The sequence below is a fragment of the Pinus tabuliformis genome, chromosome 2_2 (genome assembly GCF_031772625.1).
Source record: "Pinus tabuliformis cultivar Carrire ecotype Pingquan chromosome 2_2, CPIR1, whole genome shotgun sequence".
In the NCBI taxonomy this organism is placed as follows: Eukaryota; Viridiplantae; Streptophyta; class Pinopsida; order Pinales; family Pinaceae; genus Pinus; species Pinus tabuliformis.
In genome coordinates this window covers 526,040,276-526,052,635 of record NC_142300.1, presented here as the reverse complement: position 1 = coordinate 526,052,635, position 12,360 = coordinate 526,040,276, and positions in this window count along the sequence as shown.

Here is a 12,360-nt window from a genome sequence, read left to right as displayed (position 1 = left end):
TCTAAACGATCAGGCTGAAGAATACCCACGAGGGCATCAAGTTTCCAAACCAAGTTGGGGCCGATTTTGCCATTAAAAGGAGAGCCATACGCTGCCATAAACTGTGGGCCGATTCTATGATTGCACTTTCAGGTGGTCAAACAATTGCCTTTGGTCAAGCATCTATTGCATCTACACCAGCTACATCGTCTTCCATTCCTTTTGGTAATAAACCACCTGGATTTGGTGGTAGCACATTTGCATCTTCACCAGGTTTCTGCGTTTTGTTTTTCTAGTTGAATTTCCAACAGATATTTTTGTTATCAAGAAACCCAGAGCAGGAGATGATGGACAGAGTTTGAGGCCATTCTTGTGATATCGCAGCGTTAACCATATGTTGTCTCTAGTCATTGATATTTACGCTGTCTCCATTCATTAACATACCATTGTTTTCTATTTGTTTCCTTGTATAACATTGCGCTGCTTTTAACGATGTCCTCGCACTCATACCTCCATATGCATACGCTGTCCATATACCACCATTGTCCATTTAAGTAACGTTGTCTCATGTGACTCTATGTAAAGGGTCTCTCACATTATGGTGTGTTTTTAATTATGGTTGCTCCCATACGCCATTAACCAGGAGAAACAAAAAGGATTTCTTATTTCTAGTTGGCAGCTTGAGCTTGGAAACAAGAGCTTACTTAATTTAGGCTATACGGTTGATGAACTTTTCTAACAGAGGCTACACAAATTTTGGAGCTCTACAAGTTAGATTTCTGGTTTGGTACGAAAGTAGGAAACGTGGTCATTTATTGATTTGATTGTTTGAATAATGGAGAAAATTCATGGATTATTGGAGTTTTTAAGCACTCTAATATTATCTACTGATGGAAGCACAGTTAAAGTCAGCAAAGACACTCTCAAAGATATTCAAACATCTTTACAACATGCACAAGAAAACATTGATTTTTTGCAGCTTGAATCTCAGCTACAGCGAGCAGAATTACAACAATGGAGTCATCATTCTGAACCTGTTTTTGTTCAGAACATTGAAACAGACTCCCATAAACAGCAAGACAATATTGTTGAAGCTCATTCAGATCCAGTGCCCAATAAAGCAGCAGTTGTACATGCAGATGCAGAAACTCAGTCTGCACTTCCCAAGCCTATCATCAGACCTTGGGAACAGCTTGTCCACAACAAGCACAGAACTGGTCTTGGATATGACAAGGACTTGTCCTTTCATATTCCAGACTATGCCAAGCCCATTCAGTTTCAGAGTGTTGGATTCATTCATGACAGTTCACCTGCTCCTCATTACAGTTCACCTCCAGCTGTTCCAAACTCTGCCCCTCTTCCACAACAACAACAACAACAACAGATCATGAAATGCCAACACTGTGATCGAGTTGGCCATTTGAAAGATCATTGTTTTGATCTTCATCCATGTAAGCACTGTCATAAAACTAGCCATTCTTCACATAGATGCTTTAGCAACAAACACCATGCAAGAACAAAGATTCATCTTGGATGGATCGCTTCTTGGCAATGGGCATCAACAGCCAAGAAGATATTCAAAACACATGTCAGAACTTGTTCCAGAGTATTGAACAGTCTTGCAGTTGAGTTTTCTCCATCTTCTCACCTTGTATCTGACAGGGGGGGAAATGATGGTCATCTACAAGCTTCAAAGTCACATCAAGCGAGCCTGAGCAACAACCTGCCACACCAGTTTCAGAGTTGTAGCCAGCGACAAAGATGCCCCTGAACATGCCTTCAGTTGGCAATCTGGGACACTTCCTCTAGCAGAAGACTTCAGCTTCTTGCCAGTTTCGGAAGCATTCCAGGAACAAAATTGACAACACTTCCTCTAGCAGAAGACTCCAGCTTCTTGCCAGCTTTGGAAGAGTTCCAGGAATTGCATTAAGCATTCCAAAGTTGTTGGTCATCCTTAAACCATCACAGGTTGAGACTTCCCTTTTCAGGTTGAAGTTTTACCTTTTATGCGAGGTGAGACCTCCCTTTTATGGTTGAAGGATTCCCTCTTTAAAACAATAGGATCACTTCCTCTAGCAGAAAACTTCAGTTTCTTGCCGGTTTTGGAAGAGTTCCGGGAACTGCACTAAGTGTTCCAGTGTTGGTGGTCATCCTTAAACCACCGCCCTTTTTACCAACATTTCATAGAGCACATTCAGCCTAGTGCTGCCATGCATATTTGCACATTTTGTATTACAACTCTCTTCTTGGACTCATACATAACCCTTCGGATTAAGGGGGGGAATGTTGGACACCTAATCCTTAATGGGTTAGTGTGGAAGCCGAATAGACCATAGCAGTCCAAGAGACCTTGGGAAGTGAAACCCAACGGTCACAACAGCGTACTATAAATGTATATCAGTTATTAATAAAAATAGTACTTGCATGTTTTATCTTTTATATTTCTGGTTGCCCATGTGTGTTTAACACAAGCAAATCAAGAAAAAGTGGAAGCTCCAATTGCGTTTTTTAGCTCAAATTTACAAGGTGCTGAACTCAATTATTCAGACGTAGAAAAATAGGCCTATGTTGTTTTCAAAGCGATCAAATATTTCAGACCTTTCTTACTCAAAACCCACACTAAGATCATAGTACTGTTTCCAGTGGTAAGAAATCTTCTAGTACAGAAGGATATGGGCGAGAAAAGAGCAAATTGGATCACTGCTTTACAGGAATACGACCTTGAGATTAAACCAGCAAACATTGTAAGAGGTCAAGGCTTCTGCAAAATGTTGGCTGGAGCATCACAAATCTCTGAAATTTCATCCGAAGAGATACAAATGTATGAGGTAAGCCTAAACGATGCAGAATCATTGTATGCTGATATCATTTATTATCTTAAGAATGGGTATGCTCCATCACACCTGGATCACACTAAGAAAAGAGCTCTGAGATTGAAAGCTAAACAATATCAGCTCATAAATGATATTATTTTTAGAAAGAATTATGATTTTGTTTTTCTTAGATGTCTTGAAAAAACTGAAGCTGAAAAATTTTTGTAGGAACTCCACGATGGACCAGCAGGCGGACACTATGTTGGAGATGCTACTGTACATAAAATTTTACGTGAAGGATATTACTGGCCTACGTTGTTCAAAGATTCACACAGTTACGTGAGGAAATGTCAAGTCTGCCAAACTACTGCTGGAAGACAAAAGAAGTTGTCCCTGCCACTACAACCGGTAAACATCGAGCAACCATTCAGTCAGTGGGGCTTGGACATAATAGGTGAGATCGTTCCTCACTCTTCTAAGTAGCATAGATACATCCTCACGGCAACAGATTATTTTACTAAATGGGTAGAGGCAGTTCCTCTCAAGACAGCTAATTCTGAAAATATTATCGAATTCATAGATCAATTTATAATCACTAGGTTTGGATTGCCAACAACTTTAATGTTTGATAATGCATCATACTTTTCTGGAAATGCAATGACTGAGTTCGCACTTAAAAGATGGTTCAAACTAAAATATTCCGCCAATTACTATCCGCAAGGTAATGGGTTAGCTGAGTCAACAAATAAAAACCTAATCAGGATTATTTAAAGAACAGTTGACCAGAACCAAAAGAATTGGCATAAAGCTTTGGTAAATGCTTTATGGGCAGATAGAATAACAAAAAAAGCTTCGAACGGCACTTCCCCCTTTAATTTAGTTTATGGGAAAGAAGTGGTTCTTCCAACTCACTTAGTCATTCCCTCTTTGTCTTTAATACAATACATTGATGAAGTACCTACTTCCTCCATACAACTAAGACAAATGGAAATAATCAAATTCGAAGAGCAACAAGAACAAGCTAAGAAAACCCATGCTCATCATCAAGCGCTAATAAAATCCTCTTTTGATTCAAACATAATGACCAAAAAAAAATTTCAGATGGGAGACTTAGTTTTAAAATGGGATAAGGCTCATGAAGAAAAGGGCAAACATACAAAATTTCAAAAGATGTGGCTTGGTCCTTTTCAGATTGTTGAAGTCATAGGTCCATCAACGTTTGTCTTACAGGATCTAGCAAGTAGAAGGGATTCTTTGCCTGTTAATGGTCAAATCCTTAAAGTATATTTTCCATAGAAGATTATTCTTCTATTTTGTAGAATAGTTTTGTTTTTTCTTTTCTTTTTCATAATAAAACCAGTTGTTAATGGTTACTATCGGTATTCGCGAAAAGACACCAATTCTCTTTCAGATTTTGAGCTTTTCGCTTGTATAAATAGAAAATTTTTGAAAATCTGATCTTTATTATTGACAAATACAGTTAAAAACTTTAGCCTAGATATGATACTAGTTTCAACTTCAAAAAAAATTTGAAAGCAACCTTTAGCGAAGGAATTGTTTTATATCAGCACAATGAAAGGTATCAATAACAAAATAAAGATTCTCTAAAACTGTTGTTTTCAAACTCTATTATTGTCGTCCAGAGATTTCTTAAGGAAAACAATGATTTCCTCCCTGTTAAAGAAAATTGCAACATTCAGAGGGACAATCCAAGAAACACTATATCTCAAAGAATAAGAGGTCTCATCATGAGCCGGCTTATCATGATCACAGATATTATAACTTTGCTGACTTTGCCAAACACTGTCCATCAAAACAGGGCAATGACTCAAGATTGTTGAAATCAAAAGACAAGGGGTCTCATCACGAGCCAGCTTGTTCAGCAAAAGTGTAAATCAAGTGAATGACTGTGTCATAATTTGGCTACCAAACCAAGACATTGTTCTTTAAGAATAAAAAAGGAAAAAGTGACAATATGGATTTTTCTTTGAAGGTTGTAGATAACCTTAAACAGGATAAAGGATCATTGCTGGGTAACAGGTAACCCTGTCGAGGCTATGGACGACTGCTGGCAGCAGAGGCACTACCTACGGCAAACGAGCATATTTTAAGGCTAGCACACAGAGAAGACTTTATTTTATCTTTACAAAACCAAGTAATGGCTGATATAAATACAAGGACAAGCCTGAGGAAGCAAACAATTAGAATAGAAAGAGGTTGAAGCAAAATATCATTGATAGAATAAGGCATAATGTACTCTATCTGTCCATAACAAAGTTTAGATTTATGAAAATTTTTCTGTTTTGGAAGTTTAAAAAATTCAATAGAAAAGTAGAGATAACTGGTTCTTCCAAGTGAATCGCCATTGTTGTGACCACTAACAACCCCCCTCCTTCTTTAGTATTAGCAATAACACTAAAGAAGTGGGGACCCTTAGTAAAAAATTCAAAAAAAATTATAAAATTTTTTGTATTATACTCCTCAAAAAATACATCGCACGGAGAAGAGTGAAACATTTCTTTATGAGCACAATAAAAAACTACGAAGAAGCGATGCGAAATTCATCGCATCGCATACATTAAGAAGCGCCCATAAATGAAAATCTTAAGAAATCTCCGATGGCCGATATGCGACATCGCATATCGCAACATCGCATAAACAGCACACAATAACTTAACAAATTGCAACGATAAATGTGATCTGCGCGATTCTGCGCTAAACTGATCAGGAAACTCTGCGATGACACATCTTGATAATGCGATCCGCGATGATGCGACGCGAGTCGCAAAAATCACCCATCTCAAATTTTCCTTGACTTGGCATTCAAGAAAAGCTGTCCCTAAACCAAAAAATTGGGCGTGCGCCTTAAAGGAAATTAATGAATGTACGCCAATGTATTCATGAAGGATAGTTTTGTGTTTTTCGAAGAGTCAGTTCATTGTGGGTGTCATGATTTTATACATTCGTAGAGCTTAAAGCTTTCATGTCAAAATTTATTATCATTACTCTTTTCCTTTGCGTGAACTACAGGAATAAAAAATAGGAAACAACATGAAGCAATGTGTAGGAAACATCTAAGGAAAAAAGGAAAGTGTCAATGCTCGAAGAACAGAGAAGAGATGCCCTCATAAACGGATACCGCATGCAACAGAAACGCAGATTTCAGAGTATTACTGAATAGATGTTGATATCAATAAGCGATTCGACACTCAAGGTCAAAAGCTCACAAAAGCAGCATGTTTACAAAATTCTGAAGCTTATGCCTGGTAAAGGAAAAAGCGCTAAAGGCGGAAAACGCACCAGAAAGGCCCGGATCAAAGAACGGAGGCAGTTTTTGATGCGCGATTAGCACCTAGCGCTAATCGCGCATCGCTAAGAAAATTGTTTAGAAAGCGAAGTCCCTAACTTGCTTAGTCATCCACGAGTCCGGAAACCAAGATAGCAAAAGCAGAGGCAATTTAAGAGGAATTTGGGTTGTTACCAAGTATATACACAGTAAATTCGCCCAGCCAAAAGATGATTCCCAAAAATATCTTCTAGTTTACTAAAAAATGGTGCTAGCACTTGCCATTTCTATTTTCATAGCCCAAACAAAAGCAGAAGACAACCAGCCGACTCTTCCCAGGAAAATGTTGCATGCTCGCAACACTAAGGAGCAAATGCAGAAATAGTTAGAAATTAGATTCAATTTTTAGCAATAAGTTTGCTTAGATAAAGGGCAGTCATTTAAACCGTATCCTAAATTTATGTAATTAAGTTATTTAGTTAGCAGTATTTAAACCCTTCTCAGGCATTTAGAGAAGGGTCCAGAAATTTGTCAAAAACTTGTCCTCAGAACATGCACTTCTGCACCCTCAGAGGAGGTTTTGATGGATGAATGGATCAAGGTTTATTAATGTTTGCATTTGATATCTGCTACTGATGTTGCACTTCTGTACTCTTGGTAGATATTAGAACAAGGAGAGATAAATCATTGTTGCTTGAAGTTTATGAGTAGGACCAGTCATAAATGGTACTTTTATCTCTTGGCCATTTCTGCTTATATTCTTAAAGTGATATACAGTTTTTAGTTGTTTATATGTTATTGCATGAATGTTTGAGTTACCATTTGGCACTTTTGTACGGTGGAGCCATTTATTTATGTTTGATATATGAATAACTTATTATGTGATATGCTGTTCACAACTTTTTTGCCTAACTTTTTATGCAAAGTGGTTCATCTTAATTGATTTCCATTCTTATGATAGCTGAATGATCTTTATTACCAGTTATTATTTGAAATCTCTTTAGATCACATAATAGAAGAAACACATCCCGGGTTAGCATAGATTAGATGTGTTGTTTTCATTAGATTACAATAGCATAGAATTAGATTAAAGTAGCTTAGATTAGAACTTTTAGATCAGCATCATCCAACTCTGCACACACACACACCTAGATTGGGAAACTGGTCCCATTATCCCCAGTCGGACCCACTACACCAAACGGATAAGGAGCTGCCAACCAAGGTCCGGACCGGGTGGGTATCCCCCTTGTTGTCGACCCGATTTTCGGGGCTTCAACACAACTACAAAAGCAAAATACATGGCAACCACTCATGCAAGCAAGGAAGCAGTTTGGTTACAGAGATTGTGTTCAAGTATGGGGTTAGTACAGGGAGCTATAAGGATAGACTGTGATAGCCAAAGTGAAATTTTCTTGGCAAAGAACCCCGCATATCATTCAAAGACAAAGCACATTGATGTTTAGTATCACTTTGTGAGGGATATGATAGAAGACAAAAAGGTGTTGCTGGTAAACGTGGATACTTTGAAGAATACTACAGATGCATTGACAAAATCTATGAGCTCTCAGAAGTTCTCTTGGTGTAGAGAGACAATGGGCGTTTCAGGGCTGGAAAAATTACTAAGCTCTCTTGTGGCCCCTTGTGGAAAGAAAACAAAAAGTGGGAGAATGTTGGGTTGTGTTATATTCTTTCCACGAGTAGCCCACGTAGTTAATCGGGGGATTAGAGGGCCAGCGGAGACCCCCTTCGTTGCGCCGATTGTGTAGTCGGGTGGGGGGGGTCACAAGGGGTTTGAGGCATACCCGTAACCCCACTTTATGGGGTCCAGGGCAACGCCCCGGAAAATTTTGGTTTTGGACCCTATGTTAGGTTGGGCGGACCCACCTATGGTTTTGTGCATGATTTTCGTACATTTTTTGTTGACGTGATGGTTTTCGATCCATGGTATTGGATGCAATGGTTTTCGGTCCATGGTATTGGATGCTTCAGCATGTATAAATATGTATTATAACATTGAAAGGAACATAATAAAAAATCTGGTAGTCCTAGTTTTGGGATCTAGGGGAAAATATCTGTGTATATGTGTTTTATATGTGGCTCTCGCATTGTTTATTTTCTGTGTTTTAGAATTCGTATGCAGGTAATTTCTGTACGGGGTTAAAACCTACAGAAGTTGTGGTCATCCGGATCGAGCTAGACGGGCTTCGCGCAAAGATCTCCGCGCCTACCGAGTGACTTGAGAGCGAGTCACGATGTTTGTATTGGGGGCCTGTTGGGAGTGGGACCCCCCAAGGGCAATTTTGGGGCTAAAACCCCATGTTTAAGTCAATTTTTGTAATATAATTGTAAATACCCTGCAATTTGTGGTCATGGAGCGTGAAGGTATTATGGGTCAAAAAGGGTAGTCCACCATTATTTTTGTAAAGTAAATTCGCTGTAAGAGACCTGCCCATGGTCCGCGGACCATGGGATTGTATAAAAATAGCTAAGATCTAAGTAGTTGAAGGAGATAGACAATGGCAGATCATGTAATAGAGTGATAGATCTGAAGAAGAAGTCTAAGTCTTGGGTCGTAGCGTAGGTAGAGGCTCTGCAGCTGAGTATGTAGAGGCCTAGGGTAGAAGTCTGCAGCTGAGTGCGCGGACCCCTGCAGTTGTGTGCACAGGGTGGACAGAGTCTATAAACACTTGGAAGATATTAATAAAGAGAGATATTCTGCAATTTCTTTTTCTTTGTTCTGTTGATACATCTGGATATATTATGTATGAATTTCCTTTATTGTGCTTATATGATGCGCAAAAGACTGCAATTACATTAATTAATTGGATGCATTTACGAATATCTAGTTACGCAGTGTTAACTATAATTGTTTTATAAGATAAGAAAGTCACTTAGATTAATTGGGCAACTTGTATGGCACGCTGCTCTAGCAGTGCAAAAATACTTGAGCAGCAAGCTAGGGCTACGCGAAGGTCGATCGTATACTTTCGCGAAGGTATTGAAGGTCAGAATAGAGGGTTTGTCTTACAAGCCCTAGAGCGAAGCAACCTACGCGAAGGCAGGGATAGAAGGAATCAAATGACATCACAACCATCTCACGATGTGGAAACTTGGTTCTAACAGCCCCCCATACTGCTTTGGGTGAGACTTCGGTCCGCTCTCCGCGAGCTAATGCCGAAAGGTCCAGTAGTGTGGGGATTTGTTTGGCTAATTAATGATGAACCTAGGTTAGGCCCCCTCAAGCCAACAATGAGAGTAAAACGTTCCACTATTCGTGGTTGTTGTTCGCGATTGTGCTGGTTGCCTAGGATTTGTTGAAGGACAGCCAATTTCCTCTCGTGGAGAAGGATTTTCCAGAAGTTGCAAAGTTTGCCTCTCTCTGGGCCACAAAAGATGTTCTACAGGTCACAGAGAGAAAAGTCCTTTGGGTGCTGATGGAGGAGATCATTCGCATGGCCATCAACCAGAATCTGTTGTTATCACTAACTGTGTTTGAATAACTTTCAGGATACGTGAAGTTCAAAGCTGACTTCCACCACGTATACATCCCGGTATAGAAGGATCTGGAGCAAAAATGGTTCGACCTACCCTACCTTGCTACAGATGATGCTATCAAGGAGGTCATCAAGTGTTGGCGAACAAATTGGCATTCGCCATCCGATTTTTCTGCAAGTACTAGCAATTCTGTGAAGAAAAAGAAGAAGGAGGCAGCCAAGCAGAAGGTTTAGTATTTGGCCAAGAAGTGGAAAAAGGAGGCTAAGGAAAAGGCCTAGGTGGAAGCAGAGCACACTGTGAAGAACGGGCAGAACAGGAAGAGCATGGCTCTAAGTGGAGTGAGAAGTCCCCTTTGCCCCAAATGGAGGAGGAAGAGCAATCAGAGTATGGAGGTGGTGGTAAGGATGAGCAGAGCACTCCCTTCCGAGTGAAGTGGTACAGGTAGCAGGAAAAGGAAGTTTCGCAGAAGAAAAAAAAAGCCACCAATCCGTTGTTGGATGCAATTACTTTGACTAATGACGACCTAGATGAAATAGGTGATAAGTTGTGGGGTACCACCACAGAACTCCTGCAGCAGTTCAAGCAGCAACAACAGAAGACATTGAGTGCTATTCAAAAGGATCTTTGCAAGTTTAAAATCTAGGCAAATAGGATCTAGGTCGGTGCAGGGTTGAGCAGCACTGTATCAACAAGTTTGGCACTAAGGACCACTCAAGCATTTGAGATGGTCCAGTCACTGGATCTCTGGGTAGTCACGCTACTAGATGGATCTTTGAGTGCAAAGGCGGCCACTAACAAGGCTAATGTCAGCTCTCTGAAGAACATTGGCCTCAACCTGGCCACACTCCCTAGCAAGTTTCTTCACACGCTGCAAGCAGGTGTGATAGTAGAGGTTAAAGCTTAGGAGAAGCATGCCCTAAGCCTTATAATCGAGTATAGAGTAAACAACGAACATATGTTCATTGAGAAATTAGCGACGTTGGAGGCACATAAGAAAGTCTAGTCCTAGAACGACCAGCTTGCAACCGCGGTAATCGAAGCCTGCAGAACAGTGCCCAAACTACATATACCTAAGGAAGCGTCATTGGAGGCAAAGATCAGAAAGTCAGCTACAGGCGTACGCGGCACCAAGACAGAAATGGATAGAGTTTAGTTTGATCTGAACTTGAAGATCATAGAGTTAGAGCTGAGGTCACAACATTCAACTCTGCCAAAGGTCAGGGAACAGCACGAAGTCGCTGTGAAGGATGGAGTTGTGACAGTGGATGCCACGGTGGCAGACTGCACTGCGCTTTTTGAGCAAGAAATGGAGGTAGTCACGGCTCTGTAGGAAGATCCCACCCTACAATCCTTGAATACAGAATCTCACAAACTCCAGCAATAGTACTATGAATTAAGGGCAATAGCACGCACTATTGTTGCTACACGACGCCTTGCTAAGCTATAGGAGGCGAGGCAGCTGCATCTAAAGGTAGAAGCAACACAAAAGAAAGAGGCAGTCCTCAAGGCCAGATTAGGGACTTGGCTATATGAGGCTTACATTATCTCCACCAACATTCAAGAGAAGTTGGCGAGCCTACAGAGCACGCAGCAGAAAATCAAGGAAGACAATGCAGGGCTGGCAACAAAGAGCCTAGTGGAGCAAATCAAATAGGCAGCCATGCAAAGCGCAGCTGAAGTGGTGGTGGCACAGGTAGAGTTGAGGGATCTTCGCGGTAAAATCTCCATGCCAGCAGAGTGACTCGAGGACAAGTCATGATCTTTTTGTAGGGGGCCTGCTGGGATGGAGTCCCCTAGGGTGAATTTTGGGGCAAAATCCCAAGTTTTGTTGTATAAAATGTAAAGTCTCCACAAGTTGTGGTCACAGAGCGCGCAGATAGTTAAATTGTCATAAATGGTTTTACCCTTCTTTTATGTATGTTGAGTAGGCTTTTGAAGATCTACCCATGGTCCGTGGACCATGGGATTGTATAAATAGGTGTGTCTTAGGATGTCTAAGAGAAGTAACAAATGATGATGAAGACAAATGTAATGGGTTTGTAGAAGGAAGAGTGTAGAAGTCTTAGAGTAGAAGAAAGGCTCTGTAGCTGTGTGCAAAGAGGCTTAGAGTAGAGTCTGCAACTAAGTGCGCGTACCCCTACAGCCGAGTGCATAGGGAAGTCTTGAGTCTGTAAGATTGAATTGATTATCAATAAAGAAGATTATTGCAAAAATACTTGTGTTATCTCTTTACTTCTGTTTATATGAATGTGCCTTATGTTATAATGGGTTTATGAAATAATGATGTATTGATGTGCAAATTTACATGATTGATATTGTTACATGAATGCAATTACTGTTAATTGTTTATGTGAATATTATCTTGTTGTATGTTGAAGTTATTGAACACTTAAGCCAATCGGAGTAATTACTGGGTTATAAGTCATCTTTGATATGTGTAAGTAGTTGATCCACCTATTCAGGGTCCGCGAAAGACAGTCATAGATCTTCGTAGAGGTCTAAAGGCCGATTAAAGGGAGTTATTGATAAGCCATAAAGGCTTATTGATCTACGTGAAGGCAGATTTACAGCATAAAACAACATTACACTAATCTCTGGGTGCAGAAACTTGGTTCCAACATCCCCCCATACTACTTCGAGTGAGACTTCAGTCTGTGATCTGCTGATTGATGCCGAAAGGGCCGGTAGTGTAGGGATTTGTTTGGAAAAACTAACTCTGAACCTGGGTCAAGACCCACTAAGCCAACAGAGGATCATATGGATTCAAGTCTATATTACTAAATGAAA